Below are 20,974 nucleotides of genomic sequence, written 5' to 3'. Positions count from 1 at the left end.
GGAGAAACAGTGACAGACTTTATTTTTGGGCTCCAAAATCACTGCAAAAGGTGACCCAGCCATGAAATTAAAAGATGCTTGCTCCTTGGAAGAAAAGCTATGACCAACCTAGACAGCATATGAAAAAGCAGAGATATAACTTTGCTGACAAAGGTCTGTCTAGTCAAAGCTATGGTTTTTCCAGTAGTCATGTATGGATGTGAGAGTTGGACTATAAAGCTGAGTGCTAAAGAATTGATGCTTTTGAACTGTAGTGTTGGAGAAGACTCTTGAGAGTCCCTTGGACTGCAAGGAGATCCAAGCTGTACATCCTAAAGGAAATCAGTCCTGAATATTCATTGGAAGAAATGATGCTGAAGCTGAAGCTCCAATTCTTTGGCCACCTGGTGTGAAGAACTGACTCACTGAAAAAAGACCTTGATGCTGGGAAAGACTGAAGGCAGGAGGAGAAGGGGATGACAGAAGATGAGATGGTTGGATGGCATCACCGACTCGATGGACATGAGTTTGAGCAAGCTCCGGGAGTTGGTGATGGACAGGGAGGCCTGGCATGCTGCAGTCCATGGGTTCGCAAAGAGTTGGACACGACTGAGCGACTGAACTGAACTGAATCAGGCTATAACCTGTTGCTACTTTCCTAGTTTTCAAATTTTCTACAGTGCATATGTATCACCTCTTTGCGGTAAACTGAGATAATATTGATTTGCCATAAAATTCACCCTTTGAAAGTGTGTAATTCAGAAGTTTTTATTATATTCTCAAAGTTGTACAGCTCTTCCCACTATTTAATTTTAGAACATTTTCATCACCCCCGAAAGACACCTTGTGCCAATTAGTAGACATTCTCATTCCCTCCCCACTCCAGCTCTGGAAAACAGGAATTTACTTACTGTCACAATGGATTTTCCTACTCTGGACATTTCTTATAAATGGAACCATATAATATATGGCTTTCTGTGTCTGTCTTCTATTCAGCATCATGTTTTCAAGTTCATTCATGTGCTAGTACTTCATTCCTTTTTGGGACTGAATAATATTCTTAGATGTATTAATTCTCTAATGGAAAATCTATTTTAGCTTTTAAAAAAGGTAATGATTACATACGTATAACTTTGAGTTTGTTTTTTTTTTTTTAATTATTGGCGGCACTGGGTCTTAATTGTACCACACAGTATCTTTGTTGCTGCATGTGGGATCTTTAGTTGCAGCATGTAGAATCTAGTTCCCTGACCAGGGATCAAACCCGGGCCCCCTGCATCGGGAGTGCAGTCTTAACCACCAGACCACCAGAGAAGTCCTACTTTTGGTTGTTAATTCTACCAAAAATACCGTGGTACACTCCGATCATAATAAAAAATGATTTTTGGTGATGCATAAATTGTTTTTCAAAATCATGCATTTAAAAATCACAGTGAGCCTGTTAAACCTGTTTTTTTCTGACTCAAGCTCTCAACTAAAAAGAACACAGGAATATAAATGATATCTTGCTGAACATCAGACACAGAAATTGAACCCAAAGAGACAGCTGTGGGTAACCAGGACCAATGCATACAATTCTATCTTAGAAGATGAAAAATTCTTGGCTTTAAAATTCTGAATGTTCAAAGGAATACTTATGGTAACTGAAATGAGTAATTTTTAGAAACTAAGCATGTAAACTATTCTGTGGCAATCAATTGTAGTTATTTTAATTTGTATAGATGTAGCATAACTGAGCTTTATACTCATTAAAAAAAAGAAGTTCCAAATTGCTTGTATGCATGTTGTATATTTGTGTACCTGCAAATCACAAACATACAAATACTGATGCACACTCAATGTATGAATTTCATGTTCTAATCTCTACTTGTATAGGCAAATCCTACATATTTTCAGTCACAAGGGATATAGCTCAATCAAAGCTGACTGCAGCTAGGTTATATTAAGTAAGGGTAATTCATCAAACTGTACACTTGTAATCTGTACACATTTCTCTATGCATGTTATACTTTAATACACCTTTTTTAAAGTTAAAAAAAAATAAAGCAACAGAAGACTCTACACATTGTTTTCACATTGGAGGGCCTGTAGTCCTCATCTGGGTGAGCCTTAGCTAAGGGCTGGAGGAAGCTTTGTCAAGAATTAATAATTAAAATATTGCTCAAGTCTTTAAAGAGACATCAAATGCTCATTTGAGAAAGCTAGCATCAGTCTGCAGACTAGAAGTGCTTAAAAACCCATCCTGATAGAGAAGAAATCTCTACAGTCCTCTGTCATGAGTTGTTCATTCAAAGTGCTCTCTAAAGATGTCACTTGGGTTAGCATCTGTACTGCCAGAGAGACCACCTGCTGCAACACCTTCAGAGATGATGACAGTCAAACAATTGCATTTAATCATTTACGAGACTATAATATGTCAGTTAGGATTAGCTTATGCTCTCATTCAGGCAAATGAAGAAAATAGTTTTTTTCCACCAGCCGCCCCACCACCCCCCAAACCAGGATTCTTAACAAAGTTAGACCATAAAATGCAAAAATGCTAGTGGACAAAAAACTATAAAAATATCTCATTTTTATTAAAGGTTATTGACTGCCAGCAATGTGTAGATTCTAGCTAGTATTCAATGTTTTCAGGACATGTTCGTGTACCCTCCAACTCTTGGTGGGAATTATGACATGAAAGATTGTACATTTATTAAAAGCAGGATGAAGCACTGTTTGTGGGAGTGGAAGATGGTATCATTATTTTGGATAATGATAATTTTTGATAATGACTCAGAAGACTTTAAAATGTCCATAACATTCATTCGATTATAAGACTTTATTCCTAGAAAAATATTTAGGATTACAGTAAGATTCCATTAAAGGAGTGCTCATCATATTACTGTGGAAACAAAATATTGGAAACAATTTTAGAAATCTGACCACAAGGGAGGAATTTTTAAAAAGCGTCCACATACCGGAAAAGTATAGAGTAGTTAAAAATGTAAAATTATAGGAGTACATTTATTGTTATAGTTAGAGGCTCATGAGTAACACCATTCCTTAAAAATTATGTACCTAAATATAAAGAGAAATATTTGGGATATAGATACATTAAAATATTGATGTCATTAGGATTAGAATTTTCTTTTTTCTTATCTACACATCCCATCTTTTCAGTAATGAACATGTTTGTTATTTTATAACAAAGACGTTTTACAAAAATGTGAGGGTGGGGAGGTAGGAAAATGAAGGACTACAATATTTATGTGTGTGGGAATACACTCTCTTGTTCCATTATGTGAAATTAGTGTCTATTCTTTACTTTCTCTCTGTGTATTGTAAAAGCTGTATGTGACATGCCTTTCATATGGTAGGAAACAGCCTTACTGCCCCCAGCACCTGTCTTTCCATTCTAAGCAGCCATCCCACTGATCAACAGTATCATCTTGGGGCTTCTGGTCATTCAGCTCTCTTGACTTCTGTCAAAAGAACTAACATCTCAATAGATGCAAACACACAAATACACAGCCACTAAGCCTAGAACAATGCAGCAGAGCTACGCCGGCTGCACGCTAGGTGTAGGAACAAGCCCATGGGAAAATCTCCTTCTGTTCTCTTTCCAGATCAAGTCATGAGACGTTGAGAGATATCCGTTCTCATGTCAGAAGACAGTCCCTGGTCCACTTCAAATAAACCAATTTTTAAAAAATCTAGAATCTGAAATATTCCAAAGGTTTACTGTTGATTTTTGTTTGATACTCACAAAGGGAAACAATTTCCCTTCCTTGAAGCCTCTTTCCAGGAGCCTTAATGATTGGCTGCCAAATTTAGCCTTGGCTCCATCTCCACCATGTCTATTATTCCTCCATGCTATTGATGTGAGGCCAAATCTCATCCCTATTTAAAGCGCCCAAGAGCAGATGTCTTGATGAAATGGGGGTGGTGGTGAATCTATATTGAAAAGAGCCAGGAAAACATGCTATAATGAATGGAAGCACACAGTTTCATGACTTAAGGTATTAAAAGTACACTCTCAGGAAAGAACCAATAGACTTAATCACATGATATGAAAAATCAAAGGCAGAAGAGAGAATTGTAGAGAAGGCAGTCAAGAAATCAGCTGCTTTTTAGAATGACTGGGGGAACTTGTTTTGTTTCAAATACTGCTGCCTGCACAAGAATGTCCTTGGCAGCACTGCTCGTAATAGCCAACATCTGGAAACAAACCACTGACACTACAATGGATAAAGAAATAATAAATTGAGGTCTATTCACACAATGGAATATTATACAGTGCTAAAAAGGGATGAAACACAGCTGTATACAATTATAATGAATCTTACAAACATAATATCGAAAGAGGCCAGACACAAAAGAGATTTCATTTGTATAAAAGTTGACAATCAGGGAAAACTAATCCATGGCATTAGAAGTCAAGACAGTGGTTGCCTCAATTAGACAGTGACTGAATAGGGGCTTAAGATGGGATTTTGGGTGCTGCTAAGTGGAAACAGTGTCAGACTTTATTTTTTTGGGCTCCAAAATCACTGCAGATGAAATTAAAAGACACTTACTCCTTGGAAGGAAAGTTATGACCAACCTAGATGGCATATTGAAAAGCAGAGACATTACTTTGCCAACAAAGGTCCATCTAGTCAAGGCTATGGTTTTTCCTGTGGTCATGTATGGATGTGAGAGTTGGACTGTGAAGAAAGCTGAGCACGAAAGTATTGATGCTTTTGAACTGTGGTGTTGGAGAAGACTCTTGAGAGTCCCTTGGACTGCAAGGAGATCCAACAGGTCCATTCTAAAGGAGATCAGTCCTGGGTGTTCTTTGGAAGGACTGATGCTAAAGCTGAAACTCTAAAACTTTGGCCACCTCATGGGAAGAGTTGACTCATTGGAAGACTCTGATGCTGGGAGGGATTGGGGGCAGGAGGAGAAGGGGACGACAGAGGATGAGATGGCTGGATGGCATCACTGACTCGATGGACATGAGTTTGGTTGAACTCCGGGAGTTGGTGATGGAGAGGGAGGCCTGGCGTGCTGCGATTCATGGGGTCGCAAAGAGTTGGACACGACTGAGCCACTGAACTGAACTGAAGGTTGTGTTTCCATATGTAGGTCCTGGTTAGGTTAGATTGGGGTGTGTGTTTAGTTTGTGATAATTCTTTAAGTTATATAGTTATGATTCATGTATTTTTGTTTAAACAAGATACAGTTCAATAAAAAAAAGTTTAAAACTCAGATTTCTGGGCCCTGACATAAATAACTAAGACTACAGGTCATAAAATTCCTGGGAGTGTTCAATATATAGCAAAGGTTGAGAATCACTGGACCAGATGATCTACATCTAACAGTGTGCCAGTCTCTTCTAGCCCATGAACCAACTGTTAAATTCTCAGGACTTTTGCAAGCCTGTTAAAATAGGGTCAGTACTGAATATTAGTTATATAAAGTTTCAATTAAATAAATTATATTAAAACAAAGGTAACTAAATACTCAAAACTTACCACTTTGTATTTATCCTACTATATTTTACTATTCTCTGTATTTTGAAGTTTGTTATTGTTGCTCAGTCCCTAAGTCATGTTAGACTCTTTGTGACCCCATGGACTGCAGCATGCCAGGCTGCCCTGTCCTTCACAATCCCCCAGAGTTTGCGCAAACTCATGTCCATTAAGTCAATGATGCCAGCCAACCATCTCATCCTCTGTTGCTCACTTCTCCTCTTGCCCTCAATTTTTCCCAGCAACAGGGTCTTTTCCAACGAGTCAGCTTTTTGCATCAGGTGGCCAAAGTATATTTTGAGGTTATTTATTCCAGTTTTATCTGTATAATGGAAATACTATATAACCATGTGCTACTGTGGCCCTCCCCGCTGGTTTAGCAGTAAAGAATTCGCCTGAGATGCAAGAGATGTGGGTTCAATCCCTGGATCAGAAAGATCCCCTGGAGAAGGATATGGCAACCCACTCCAGTATTCTTGCCCGGGAAAGCCCATGGACAGATGAGCCTGGCGGGCTATGATCCATGGAGTCACAAAAGGGTTGACATGACTTAGTAACTAAACAACAAGAATGTGCCATCTCTTTCCAACTCCACACTCGGTCACAACGGTGGTTTCAAATGGGCCATGGTGGAAGAAGTTACACCAGTGAAACCGGCAACCACTCCCCATCAGGTCTTGCTCTATTTTTCTGTCATCTTGACTTAAGAACATGACTTTAAAATGTTAATAATGCAGATTAAACTTAAAAGAGTGTAATGTGTGTAGCAAATATCCTTACAGTATTTAAAAGCTCTTATTTGGCTCAGCAAAGAAATCATTCATATCTTTGATGAATGAATACAGCCTGACATACGCCTTTGTTACTTCACTTTTGTCTTCCTCACATAAAGAAAAATATTGGGCAACATTTATATGGGAATTGCACTCATCAACTGTACCACAGGTAGACCATGGACAGATGAGTTCTCAAAACCAGTATTTTGTGAGACCCAATTAGCTAAACGGAGTTTACAACAAAGACTATTTTCTATTATTATTTATAAATAGTATGCTACACCCATTCTTTATGTCAGTAAAATTTATAATCAACTTATGTTTGCACATAAATGCATTCTTTTTCTCTTCCAGAGTGCAGGTTGATTTACCAGCACAAACCTTTCACGTTTAAGATTCTATGACTCTATATAATTTAAGAAAGAAGAAAACAAAATAAGATGGGAGCCTCCAAAGAAGGCATTTCAGCATAAGATAATGACTATACTTTACAGAGTACAGTATATTTCCCAACTTAAAATATGATCCTCAGACCAGTAGCACTGGCATCAATGAGGTACCCCCTGGGAAATGCATAATCTTAGGCCTCACTCTAGAACTTCTGAATCACAATCTGCATTTTATCAAGATGCCCAGGTGACTTTTATGCATATTAAATTTGGGAAGCATCACTTTAAAAATAAACTCCCTGCTATGAATGGAAACTCACATAACTGGTTTGAGACTCATAGCAACCTAGCCATTGGTGATCTCTAAGCAGCTCATACCAAATGAAGGATAGCACTGCGGAAAACACCTAATAGCTAGCCCTACACTTGAAGAGTGAAGAACAGGGAATCCTGGTGTGCTACAGTCCACGGGGTCACAAAGAGTCTGACATGACTTAAGTGACTCAACAACAAACCTGAAGAGGACATACATCTTGCAACACACATTTGTCCAACACTGAAAAGGGAAACTGAGCCACTAGGAAACTAAAGGCTATTCTAGGCCACTTGGATGATTCATTTCAAAAAAGGGGGAAAAAGTACGAGAAAAAAAATCTTATCAGGAGCTTTCCTCCGTATATGTAATAAGAAATGTTGCCAAAGACTTGGATCCAAAAACCGAAAACAGGGCAGCAAGTGCCACATGACAAAGTGTGGCAGCTGGAGAGGGGAGTGTGATGAAATACTTCCCAGAGATGTAATTTAGGCCACGGTAGCTATCAGTGCTGAGGGTGAAAGGGGGAAATTGCAGTGCTTATGTTTTTCCCATCAGCATATCAGTTAGCAACCCGCGACAGAGAGAAAAGATGGTCAATGTCCAGGAAGGATTCAATACTAGAGTTAATTGAAATGATGGGAGGAAAGTCTCACTTGTTTTGAAATTGAAGGCAAAAATGTTCTACTGGCAACACTGTTCTCTGAAAATATTTTAGTTATTTGGCTGAAAACACAGTAGCTGCTTTGAGATGCAAAGATCTACGGGGAAAACACCTTAGCTAATAAGTGTCTGAAAGGGCATGAGAGCCAGGTATCTCCCAGAGGAGCTTGCTATTACTTTGAAGCAGAAACTGAAGCAATAAAGTAATTCATGCAAACCTCCACAACCCTAGAGTGTGAAGAAGACAAATATAATTGTGACCAGGCTACTGGTACTCAGGGACACAGCTGGGCCCATTTTCACCCAAGAAAAAAGGTCACTATAATCATCCCTTGTAGTGTCAGACCTCAGATGACTCCAGAACATTTAGCGGCAAAATGATATGGATGCCCTGATGTGTTATAACATTTTCCTTGACATACTTTAGCAAGGCTAAGAAGAAAACTCACCCTTGTTGAATACCTACTGTTTTTTGTGTGTGTTTTAATCATTTATTTGCTTGGTCTTAGTTGTGGCATGTGGGATCTATAGTTGCAGCCTATGAACTCTTCAGTTGCAGCACGTGAAATCTAGTTCCCTGACCAGGGATCGAACTGGTAGACTCTGCCCTGGGGGAGCACAGAGTCTTAGCCATTGGACCATCCAGGAAGACCCCCTAGTATCTGTTTTACGTGTGTGATTTCACAGCATTCTCATAATCCTGATGGAGGTGATATTGTCTCCATTTTACAGATGAGCAAAATGAGCTCCAAAGAAATATGTCACCCATGTCACATGATTAATAAAAAGCCAGAAATCCATAGACAAAATTAAAAATCTCCACAGTTGATGAAAACAGGCATCTCAACAAAAACAGCTTGAAAGGGATCGGAGTATGGGGTAGTTAAGTTTCGAACACAAGGAAAGACTGGTCTGTACTGATGTCCAAGAAGATAGGAAAGGTCTCTCCGAGGACCCACCGTATCTTTACACTGCTGGAATCCCCTTGTAACCCATTTCTGGATGTATGTTAGGTTTCAGATATACTTCAAACTTGATAGCTGCAATTTTGGCTAAGTTGGAGGCTTCAGAAGGTGTGCCATGTTTCAGCTCAGTTCATAAAAGAACTGAGCCCTGGACTGGGCTTTGGAAACCTGGGTTCAGCCCCAGCTGCGTCATTTATGAACTAGAAGAGTGGGTGAGCTGCACTGCTTCTCTGGATGGTAGATTGTTTCTCACCTATGTGAGGCTGGATTAAGGATCCTTAAGAACCTCTCTAGGTCCAGGATTCAACCCTCCATGACTCAACTGTTTACTAGTGTGACTTCCATCAAAATATATTAGAGATGCCCTGAAGAATTAACAATCTGTACAGACAACACTGCTGTGTGGTTCAAGTTACCAAATACAAAACAAGACACATAAAATTAAAAAAAAAAAACCTACAAGAATAATTACTTCTTTAACAATCTGCAAGAATAACCTGGAATTGAATATTTTAAAGTGCTTCCCCCCCATTATATACTTAAATCAAATATATATTCAAATTCTTAGATCTCAGTACAAATCCAAGCTCTACTTCCAATTAGTTCTTTGACTTAATATACCTGAGTTTCCTTTTGCTTCTATAAAATTGGAATTTATAAAGAATATTATCTGTAATGCAATCAAGTGTCTGGCATCTAGAAACAGCATGATGTAAGTACTGGTTATTGTTATTCTGGCAATCATTAGGGGTCCGGACTAGGTTGGGTGACAAACAGTTCCAAGGAAATTTCTCCACGGAGGGATCGAGCCTGAGATTGTAACCCCATTAGCACTGGGTACTTGCCATTAACCTGTGTCTATGCAATAAATAATGTCAGGTGCAGAGAGGAGAAATATAATCACACTTGTGGACCTGCAGGCATCCATCTGGTTTCCTTCTTTGTAAAACTTTCTAATTCATCCTTAGTTGATGAAACCATATCGGACATGTTGATGTGCTTGATGGGACAGCTGCTGGCAGTATCTGAGGGCAGGAGTGTCCTGGGACATCAAAGAGTGGCTGTCATACTCACATTTTAGTGTCTTCATTTGCCCATTTCTCAGTTTCTGTCCAATGTGTATGAGGAACAAAAGATTCTAGGAGGAGGTGACTTCACTTTGTTTATAAATTCCAGCCTCCCCCGCTTCCCCCCCAAAATAAACCCTAAACAATTTTTATTCTGACATATCAATAACCTGTCTATACACATCCCATCTGTTTGGGTGACTGCCTCTTGCCTTTCCAGGCAAAGCTCTCCTTTTCTCCTCCCCTCCCCCGCGAATCACACACTCCCACCCCCTTCCCCTTTCTATATACACCTCACTTTTTGTGACTTATCTTTCCTTCCCTCTCCAAATTTTGTTTCGGTGTCGAGAGGTTGGTGGGGAGCCTGGATAGAGAAAAGAAGATGAACACAAGAACCAGATTCAAATAATCTGAACTCTTTGAACCCTATTAGGTGAAGCCAGAGTAAGGCCTTCAAAGAATGAGACTGAACTGCCTGTTTTCTAAAAGGAAAAAGGAAGACCAATAAGAAGAGTAAAGAAAAAAAATTCCTGTTTTCTACAGGTACATTTCTTGAGTGAAAAACAGCAGAATTTCATGTATTTCCAGGAGTGTTTTGAGAGAGGTCAAGCATAGTAACCAAAGCCTCTAAAGTTCAAAAAAGCAAACAAATGGTTGCTAATTAAATTACTCTTAGAGATACCATACTCATTCTAAGGCCTTTTTTGGTGCTAACATTATATGATTCAGAGTATAATTTTACTCTTTAAGCAATTATAGGTTTATAGTTGTTATATGGATAATTTACAACATACCATTGTCACAGCTAAGCAAATATCAGTTGATAATGAGGTCTTAACCTGTAATGGGATCTTCCCAGTCTAATGGAGCTATTATGATCTATTTTGTAATGATACATTATATAACAACTTTTATAGGACAAAGCTGTTATAGGACAGCTTATAATAATCCTTTAAACACTTAAAAGTATCTTTTAACTAATTAAGCTTTTAGTGTTATTAGCTTGGGTTGGGGGTATCAGTACATTAAAAAAGAAGATACAGTAAAGTTTTCTTTGGTAATTTATTTCCATTTTACTTTTTATTATCCCTTTATATAATACTCTCTGAGAAGGATTAACAACTTACACATTATTCTACAAAAAGTAAGGGTGGAGGAAGAAAGAGGGGAAAAGAGAAGGTTGTCAACCTGGCAAAAACAGAAAACGTCCTATTTAATCTTTAAATATTGGCTGTTTTCAGGACTTACATTGATATTTATTTACTAGGTATCCAAATCTATCTGTGTGACACATTTCAGACAAACTGAGGTTGCAGAAGGAATCCAGTACTCTTAAGCACCAGGTCATGCTGTAATGCTTTCTTAGTGATGCTGTGAAGACTCAGACAGCTTACAATTTTGTTTCAATGCTTTTCAAGCAATAACACCTCAAGTTTGAGATACTGTAATTTAGCAGTTCTAGATGAATGCATAATCTCTCCCTCTTGGTTTGAAATTCTACACTCTGTCTTTCTCTAAACTCTTACCCTTTTATTATCTATCTAGACAAAAATGTGCTTGGAAAAATTTTCCCATCCATACATGGAATTGCAAAGTAGTCCCACAGGATAGAAAACGGTGAATTTGTGAATGTACTATTGACCCTCAGTTCAGGGCATGCATTATCTTGATTTATTTTCTCACTTTTCCTGCATGAATGTTTAATATCTTGTCTTTTAAAATCTATTTGTAAGATCCTTAAAACCGGAGACCCCCATAGTAAAAATCTTAAATTTTTGACAGGGCCATGCCATAAAGTACACACGAATATTTAATATTTTGCTGTTTTACTTAAAGAGAATGGAATTTATTCTTTTGTAACACCTCTGTCATTGAATTTTACTACATAAGCTGTAATTACCAAGTTATCTTAGGCAAGTCACTTAAACTTCCTTGGTCCCAGTTTCTCTATTGGACAAGATTTTTCCAACTAGAGAATTTAGGTTTTGGATTAAGACAGAACTTTAAAAAATATAATTTCTTCCATTTACTAGGAACTGAATCTATTACCTGACCTCTCTGAACTTTCAATTCCTCACCTTGTCCTCTGGAGACCAAGAGAAGTGTTACACCTCACAGGAATTTTTTTTTTTTTTTTGCAGAATGAGAACGTAAGTGTAAGGAATGCAGCATATTACCTGAATTTTGGTTCAAGCTCAAAAATATCAGTCATTTATTGTATCAATTTTCTTTCTGCTCTAGAGTGCTAAGATTAGGACAGATGTAAAATTGCAATGATTGAGCATGCAAATACCCTGTATCTTCAGCTATTCCTGGCACGACTTGGATCCCCAACGTGAAAGAGAAAAGTCTTATAAAGAACAAACTGATTCAAGGCCCATTTTAGTGCTATTTTTACTCACAGAGTAAATAAAATAATTTTAATAATCATGGAAATTGTGATATTCATAACTGAGTCAATAAAAAAAAATGACAAAGACAAATCATTCTAAGACAAATGACCAAGTAAGTTGTTCTGAAATGCATGCTCAGAATTAGATAGACTATGTCAGCAATCTATGGTCACGGGTTTGCACAGACACTGACCTGGCTTGCTGGAAGTGAAGAACAGAACACCCTGCTCACAGCTGGACTTACCTACACAAAAGAGAGAAGTGCCTTATAAAGTATTGCTCTGTAATACTTGCTTGCTTGGAGCACATGGGGCGCCACTGACATTTTTAACATGCATTGTTTTCCTCTCCACCCCACCCACCAAAGAGCAGAACCTGCTTTATTTTTTCCAAGTGTCAGTGTTAAAATGGCATTTCTTGGGGCCATATACATTCTGAAATAGCTAGGTGAACTTTTTGTAGCATTTCTGAAAATATATTTCTGAGCATTTGGGAATGATACCAAAAAAAAAAAAAAAAAAGCAGTTAGCCACAAAACCATGAACAGAAACAAGGAAAACCTTACAGGGATTTTACAATACAGAAGGAAAAGAAATGGATCTACTATTCCTCCAAAATAGCATTTTTAGGCTGTATTATCATAAGTAAAAGTCCAAATGACTCTAGGTTTTTTGTTTTTTTTTTCTATTTGATTGCATTTGTATAGTTAATAAGCTATGTTGTTGTCCCAACATCAAACTGCCCGTGTTTCTGTTTCTACCTCTGTAACCACACACAACCCTATGTACTTAAAGTCACACTACTTTCTACATTTGGTTGGACAACAATATGCAAGCTTAGAATACTGTGATTTCATTGCTTCCTAATGATTTTTCAAAGTCTTCCACACTGTGAAGAACAAGTTAAATTCCTTTCCCACTAACAAGTCCACATGTGATCCAAGAATCTCAGAGAAAACTTACTTGAATAATAATTTGCTGCCTACTCCACCTGTGGAATGGTATGCAGACATTATTTATATCGAAAAGAGCTTGTGCTTCTCTTTCAGCAAACAGTGACTCTCTCGGGCGTCCACAGTTACCAGAAATGAAATATAATTTCAAATTTCTGAAGAGTGTTTTAAAACAAACTTATCAGCGTTTTGTTAAAAAGCCTAGCTGTTTGCTGAAATCAAACACAGCCTATTGGCTATTTATATCTGCTGATAGTGAGAACACAGTTATACAGAGATGAAAACTACTGGTAACATACTTTTGCAGTTTAGAGGGGATATGCTGTACAGTGTAAATACGCAGCACTGCTCCCGTGGGTGCTGGGGGAGCCCCAAACGAGTGAAACCTCTAGCTGAGCATCTGGCTGGGGTTCAACAAAGCTTCGGGAACAGCACAGGCTGGGGAGGGGGAGTTCAAAGTCAAAGAGCTTCTCCTCTTCCTAGGTCTGAGCGCCTTTGTGTGTATATTAATCTTCATGCATTCCCCCCACCCCCCAGCAAATGTGTACAGTCAGCTAGAAAGGCACAGCTTGTGTGCTGACGTGCAAAGCCAAGTCAAAACCCTGCGCTTGGCACTCCCTTCTAACTTTCTGGCTTGTCCAAGTCTAAATATTGACATTGCTCCTCAGTTGAGATGTTTGATACTGCTGAGGGTAGCAACGGCAGAACTAACAGCAGGATCAAATGATACATTCTTACATCGTTGAGCCTTCCTTCCACTTCTTTTTTTGTAGAGGGGGTTGGATTCCCTTGTCTGCACATCTTCCTCCCACCCCACCCTTCCACCCCCACCCTGTTTTCTCCCCAAAACCTGAGCACGCAGAGACTAGGTAAGGTGTTTTGCAAGCCCCTCATGGCAGCTCCTACTGTTGTCACAGCAACTCACAACAGACTCCACAGACACCGGGCCGGGGTGGGGAGCGCCAAACTGTGGGCTGACCGGTCAACTCTCTTGGGGTGCAAGCGCCAAAGGGCTAGTGTCCCCCCCTGTGCAGTTCCTCTGGCTCCCCACCACCTTCCAAGGAAAAGAGCCTTGTGGTCGGCGCGGCGCGTCCCCCACCCCCTCCCTGGCGCAGCCCTCCTTCTAAGGGTGCCCTGTTGTGCATTTTCTCAGCTCTAAGTTAGGGGTGCGGCTGTGCAGGCGCTCCTAGGAATCTCTTCTGCTGGCCTCTGATGGGAGGGTTCCCGGCCTCGCAGAGAAGGCGAGGGCGGCTCCCAGAGCAGCTCGGTCCCACGACTCTTGCTCGGGACGCGGCCGGCCGCGTGGCGCGGCCCGGGGCCCCCATAGGCCACCCGCCGGGGCCGGGGCGGGGTGGGGTGGGGGGGGCTCCGCGGCGGCTGCTCGGAGAAGTTTCACAGCATAGCGCACTCACGACACAGAACCTACCCTGAAGCCGAGCGAGACGCGAGCTCTCTCCGCCTTCAAGGGCTGGGGGAGCTGGGGTGGGGGGTGGTCCCCGCCACTCAGCAGCAGCCACGACTGCGCGCGGTCGCGGGTGTGCCGGGCCCCTGCGCGCGGCGCGCCGCCCGCCGCCCAACTTTGCACAAAGGCAGCATGGCTCTGCCTCGCCTCTTGGGCTCGCCCCGCGCCGCGGCGGCAGCTCTTCCCGGTGCCGGGCCGGAGGGGCTCGCCCCTTTCCGTCCCCCAGCCCTCCCCCTTTCCTCCCGCCCCCGCCCGGCTCCCAGGCTGGCCGGCCGGGCGGAATGGAGAGCGCTCGGCACCCAGCTCCGCCGCGGTGGCGACCGCCGCTTGCTCTGTGACGTTAGCAGCCTTCGCGGCTATTTATATCCGCACGATTGGATTTCATTCATGAAACCCGGGCCTGGTGTGTCTGTGCGCTAGGGTGCGGGTTGCAAAGGTGCCTTAGTTTTTACGCAGACCCTGGGGGTGGGGTGGGGGTGGGGGTGGGGTGGGGGCGGGCTCGGAGGCTGCCTGCAGGGGGCTAACATGTGCCGAGCCTGGGAGACCCCAGCCCTGTTTGCTAGTGGCCGGGAAGGGAGGGGCAGGGCGAGCTGTAGCCTCCCTCGCCCCCGCCCTCCCCACGTCCTCTGTCCCCAGCACCCCACCCATTCGCATACAACTGCTGGCCCTTTGTCCCAGGCTCTGGAAAAGTAAGTTGGGCCACTAACCGGCTGGGCAGCATGGCTCTCTTCCCCCCAGGAGCTGACCGGCCGCGGACTCCAAGGGAGGACATTGGCTTTTGTTTCAAAACGGAGCCCAGCTGCTGACTAAGAGCTGCGTTAGCCCAGCCTCCTCCTCCCCTGGGCGTTGCACGTGCTGCCCGGCTCGACTCTGGGTTACCTTCCTCTGTGACTTGGCTCGTGGGGTCCCTGCAAGGGGCGTAAGGACGCACCGGCTGCCCCCGACCCGAGTAAGGAGGAGATTTACAACCTTTTATAAATGGCTGGGTGAGGAAGTGAAATTGACTTCTGACCGCTTGTGGGTTGTCAGAATTCTTGGATACCCTGCTGAACTCCTCCTTACTCTTCCAGGCTGTGAGCTCTGAGGACGGACCAGAGGCAGTTTTCATGCATGCACATAAAAGATGTCTGTTTCCTACAGAATGTCAGGTAATCTGTGAAGCTCTAAGAAGGTGACAATGAACGCAACCAACCCGGTGCTGGCCCCCAAGGCACTTTCTTTTCAGCCAGCTATTAAAATTAGTATGTTTTACACCATCTCATTCCCATCCTCGCAATTAGGGGCAAAGGTATTGATGTGTTCAGCTAAGGTTAAAGGGTTTATTCATTTGTGCTGTGATGTGCTCAGTCGTCTCAGACTCTTTGCTACCCCATGGACTGTAGCCAGCTAGGCTCCTCTGTCCTTGGAATTTTTCAGGCAAGAATACTGGAGTGGGTTGCCATTTCCTACTCCAGGGGAATTTCCTGATCCAGGGATCGAACCTGAATCTCTTGCGTTTCCTATGTTTCCTGTGTCTCCTGCATTGGCAGGCGGATTCTTTACCACTGTGTCACCTGGGAAGCCCTCATTCATTTGATAAACCTTTATTGAAGAGGCTATCTGTGTCCTAAGGGCTGGGGATACAAAGATGGCAACAATGTGTCCTTAGTCCTCAGGGAGTTCTCAGGTAATGGATTTGCAGAGCTGGGAAAGAAGGACCCATATTCTACTGCAAAGACTGTCTCTGTGTTGTCCCTCAAGAAACAGAACATCAAAAAGATGATAAATGCAAACACACTTCTCCTACCTCAGTTTCCTCCAAGAAACCATAGGCTCCCCAGATGAGTTTTACTACACTGGATGTTCCTACTCTTCCCCATTTGTTTATATTCCCTTTGGAGACCAAGTCTTGCCTGGTGCTCTCTGAATTCCCCAGAGACCCCAGAATATAGTGACATTCAATGTTTTTACAAGGAAAGGTATTAAGGGCAACCTTCTTTTTTAAGCCATCCTCACTGAAGTGTCTTTGAAAATAGAATTATTAGTCTCTAATCTTTAATACCCAGAAGAGAGGACAATGAAAAGTCAGATTATGGGGGTCTACTCTAAGAACCTCAAGACAGACACATGAGGGGGTGATCATTTACTTGGCACAAAACAGACTTTGCTTAGTCTATATAAAAGTGACTCTATTTTGAAAGGTTGAATCAATATACCTTTTTTTTTCAGTAACATATTTCTTGGGAAAATTTAATTAACCCTGCTCACTCCTAGCAATCCCTCCTCTTTAGTGCAAGCCATTTCTCATCAGACTGCAATGGGAGATGAGAAATAGTGTAGAAACTCAAAAGAAATAGGAATCAACATGTATTATGGCCTTTACATCTGGCAGGCAATGGGCTAGGCCAGGTTTCAAACACATTTTCTCAATTAAGCCTCACACTAGTTGATGAGGTAGATACCCTTATTAACATAACCATTTTAAAGATGATGAAACTGAGGCACATAGAAGTAGTTTTCTGAAATTTTGACAGTTGCATTTGCACCTCGGTCAGATTATGCTAAGGCATTATTATATCACTAACTGGCCTTTTGACATCCTGCTTTTTCTTAATTTCTTTCATTTCCTCAGTTATGAATTAAAAAGTTAAACGCCATCTTTAAGCAGCAGGTCAGTCAGTCAGTTCAGTCACTCAGTTGTATGCAACTCTTTGTGATCCCATGCATCAGGGTCTTTTCAAATGAGTCAGTTATTTGCATCAGGTGGCCAAAATATTGGAGTTTCAGCTTCAACATCAGTCCTTCCAATGAATATTCAGGACTGATCTCCTTTAGGATGGACTGGTTGGATCTCCTTGCTGTCCAAGGGACTCTCAAGAGTCTTCTCCAACACCACAGGTCAAAAGCATCAATTCTTCGGCACTCAGCTTTCTTTATCCAACTCTCACATGACTACTGGAAAAACCATAGCCTTGACTAGATTGACATTTGCTGGCAAAGTAATGTCTCTGCTTTTTAATATGCTGTCTGCTGCTGCTGCTGCTGCTAAGTCACTTCAGTCGTGTCCGACTCGGTGTGACCCCATAGACGGCAGCCCATCAGGCTCCTCTGTCCCTGGGATTCTATAGGCAAGAATACTGGAGTGGTTGCCATTTCCTTCTCCAAGGCATGAAACTAAAAAGTGAAAGTGAAGTCACTCAGTCGTGTCCGACTCTTAGCGACCCCATGGACTGCAGCCTACCAGGCTCTTCTGTCCATGGGATTTTCCAGGCAAGAGTACTGGAGTGGGGTGCCATTGCCTTCTCCGAATATGATGTCTAGGTTGGTCATAACTTTTCTTCCAAAGAGTAAGCGTCTTTAAATTTCACGGCTGCAGTCACCATCTGCAGTGCTTTTGGAGCCCCCCGCAAAATAAAGTCTCTTTATTGTTTCCATTGTTTCCCCATCTATTTGCCATGAAGTGATGGGACCAGATGATATGATCTTCATTTTCTGAATGTTGAGCCTTAAGCCAGCTTTTTCACTCTCCTCTTTCACTTTCATCAAGAGGCTTTTTAGTTCCTCTTCACTTTCTGCCATAAGGGTGGTGTCATCTGCATATCTGAGGTTATTGATATTTCTCCCACCCTCTTGATTCCAGCCTGTGCTTCACCCAGCCCAGCATTTCTCATGATGTACTCTGCATATAAGTTAAATAAGCAGGGTGACAATATATAGCCTTGACCTACTCCTTTCCCTATTTGGAACTAGTCTGTTGTTCCATGTCCAGTTCTAACTGTTGCTTCCTGACCTGCACACAGATTTCCCAACAGGCAGGTTAGGTGGTCTGGTATTCCCATCTCTTTTCCACAGACTTTTCCACAGTTGGTGGTGATCCACACAATCAAAGGCTTTGGTCAATAAAGCAGAAATAGATGTTTTTCTGGAACTCTTGCTTTTTCGATAATCCAACGCATGTTGGCAATTTGATCTCTGGTTCCTCTGCCTTTTCTAGAACCAACTTGAACATCTGGACGTTCATGGTTCACGTACTGCTAAAGCCTGGCTTGGAGAATTTGGAGCATTACTTTACTAGCCTATGAGATGAGTGCAATTGTGCAGTAGTTTGAGCATTCTTTGTCATTGCCTTTCTTTGGGATTGGAATGAAAACTGACCTTTTCCAGTAAAAATTGGTACTTAAGTATAATTAAACGAACACTATGTCTTTAAACATTCAGGTTTGTACTGCACAAAAGTGGTATAAAAACTTTTGACTACCTTTTATGGTAATTATCTGCCAAAGTCACAGCATTAAAAAAATTCTCACAGTCAAGATACAGAGATGTTTCATATCATAGAACAGCATCATGCTAAGTCTTGGTATTTGCATCCTTTCACCAACCACTAATCTGTTATCCATGTATAGAATTTTGTCATTTTGAGGCTTGTATTAATGAAAGCATACAGTAGATAATGTTTTGAGATTGAATTATTTTTTACTAGGCAGAATGCTCTTGAGATTCATCCGGGGTGTAGCATATATCAGTACTTCATTTTAATGCTGAGTAAATTTCTGTTGGCTAGATATACCAGAATTTGTTATCTGTTTTCCTGTTGAAGGACTTTTTGAGTAGCTTCAGTTTTGCCCATAAGAGTAATGCTTCTATAAACATGGTTTTGTAGGTATTTGTGTGAACTTAAGTTTTTATTTCTTTGGGATGAATGCCCAAGAATGCCATTGCTGGGTCATATGCTAAAAAACTGTCAAACTGTGTTCCAGAGTGCCTGTACCATTTTATGTTCCCACTGGTAATATATGAGGGAGAAGGCAATGGCACCCCACTCCAGTACTCTTGCCTGGAAAATCCCATGGATGGAGGGGCCTGGTAGGCTGCAGTCCATGGGGTCACTAGGAGTCGGAACGACTGAGCAACTTCCCTTTCACTTTTCACTTTTATGCATTGGAGAAGGAAATGGCAACCCACTCCAGTGTTCTTGGCTGGAGAATCCCAGGGACAAAGGAGCCTAGTGGGCTGCCGTCTGTGGAGTTGCACAGAGTCGGACACAACTGAAGCAACTTAGCAGCAGCAGCAGCAGTAATGTATAAGAAATCTACTTCCTCCATGTTCTCATCAGTATTTGGTATTATTACTCTTAAAAAAATTTCATTTGTTCAATAGCTTTTTCCGGACAAATTATGGTGGTTTTAATCTGGATTTCCCTAATGACTAATGATACTGAAGAACTGACTCATTGAAAAAGACCCTGAAGCTGGGAAAGACTGAAGGCAGGAGGAGAGGGGATGATAGAGGATGAGATGGTTGGATGGCATCACGGACTCGATGGACATGAGTTTGAGCAAGCTCCGGGAGTTGGTGATGGACAGGGAGGCCTGGCGTGCTGCAGTCCATGGGATCGCAAACAGTAGGATAGGACTGAGCGACTGAACTGAATGATACTGAACCTCCTCTCATGTGCCATTATATCTTTTTTGCGGAAATATCTGTTCATCTCTTTGGCCTACTTTATAATTGGATTTTTTAAACTACTGAATTCTGAGAGGTTTTTTTTTTCCCCAAAAGTATATTCTGGGATCACAGAACTTTCAAACTGTAAAATAAATACTCCTTCAAGATAACACCATTTTCAATCCAGCCACTAGCATCCAACATTTCTACTGCCATTCGTTTTAGAGAATCTTCTCAGGTATTTACATTAAGTATTCTGAAGTACTTACATAAAACTCCTTTAGAGAGGGTCTTTCTCTATTATTTAATAAACCTGCTCCTCATCTGTCGGTAACCGACCCGCAGAACCTGGCTGGCACGTGGCCACTGCCGAACTAGTTCAGGCCCCGCCTCCACGCAGGCGCAGAGGCCACTTCCGGCGATCTGAGCCAGGGATGCAGCTAAGACTGCAAGAAGCTTGAGCGAGGCTTGGTTTGTGCGGACCATTCATCGCCTTCTCCTTGGATGCAGAATGGGGTGTTGTACTTGGCTGTTTAAAGGATGTCATCCTGGATGGCAAGTTCCAGGTGTTAGGCAGCAAATTTCATGGACAAGCACTACCAGTGTTTGAAGACATGCACCTATTTTAAGGAGTTTGGTAGAAAAGTGTTTGGTAGAAAGATAATGAAAAACAGTTGCCGCGATATTCCCAGAGTTAACAGGGGAACAGCCAACAACTTTGCGGTACTTTACAGATCAGGTGGCTGGAGATGTAGTAAAGGGGGTATGCTGGCTTTTGAAAAAATGCATCTGGACTAGAGAACTAAGTAAGGCCCGTGGGCACTGGACTTAAGCATTGGCTTAGGGATGACTTTATCCAAATTGTCTTGCACGCTGGCTTTCCGGAACGACCACGGCTATGGCTCCCACCTCCAGGCAGTGGGGTCAGTCTCGACGGAGCAGGCAGGAGGCTGTGTGCCTCTCCAGCGAATGGTGGCAGAAAGGAAAGACAGACCCTGTTTGGGGCTCTTTATTAGTGGGGAAGTAAATGACCTGACCCTCTGAAGACCCTTTGTTTCTCCTGAAACTTGTATTCTGGATCTCTAGTACTTCC

At 41.9% G+C, this 20,974-nt stretch overlaps 1 protein-coding gene across 12 annotated transcripts in view; it reads right to left on the bottom strand.

Annotated features, from left to right (window-relative positions):
* The window catches only part of RHOBTB1 (Rho related BTB domain containing 1), a 141,584-nt gene that overhangs the window by 61,046 nt on the left and 59,564 nt on the right, over positions 1-20,974 (bottom strand). For 2 of the 12 annotated variants that reach the window (XM_070364805.1, XM_070364806.1), the window contains exons 1-2: positions 14,419-14,740; positions 12,234-12,284 (exon numbers count right to left, since the gene is read on the bottom strand). The exons of 4 other annotated variants lie outside the window; for them this stretch is intronic. The gene's annotated coding sequence lies outside the window, so the exon portion shown is untranslated. Of the gene's footprint in view, positions 1-12,233; positions 12,285-14,418; positions 14,741-15,161; positions 15,273-20,974 lie in introns of those variants that run through there. 6 more of the 12 variants (XM_070364797.1, XM_070364795.1, XM_070364798.1 and 3 more) reach the window with 5 other exon arrangements.

The sequence above is a fragment of the Bos mutus genome, chromosome 28 (assembly GCF_027580195.1).
Source record: "Bos mutus isolate GX-2022 chromosome 28, NWIPB_WYAK_1.1, whole genome shotgun sequence".
Lineage (NCBI taxonomy): Eukaryota > Metazoa > Chordata > Mammalia > Artiodactyla > Bovidae > Bos > Bos mutus.
This window is presented reverse-complemented; position numbering and strand designations above follow the sequence as displayed.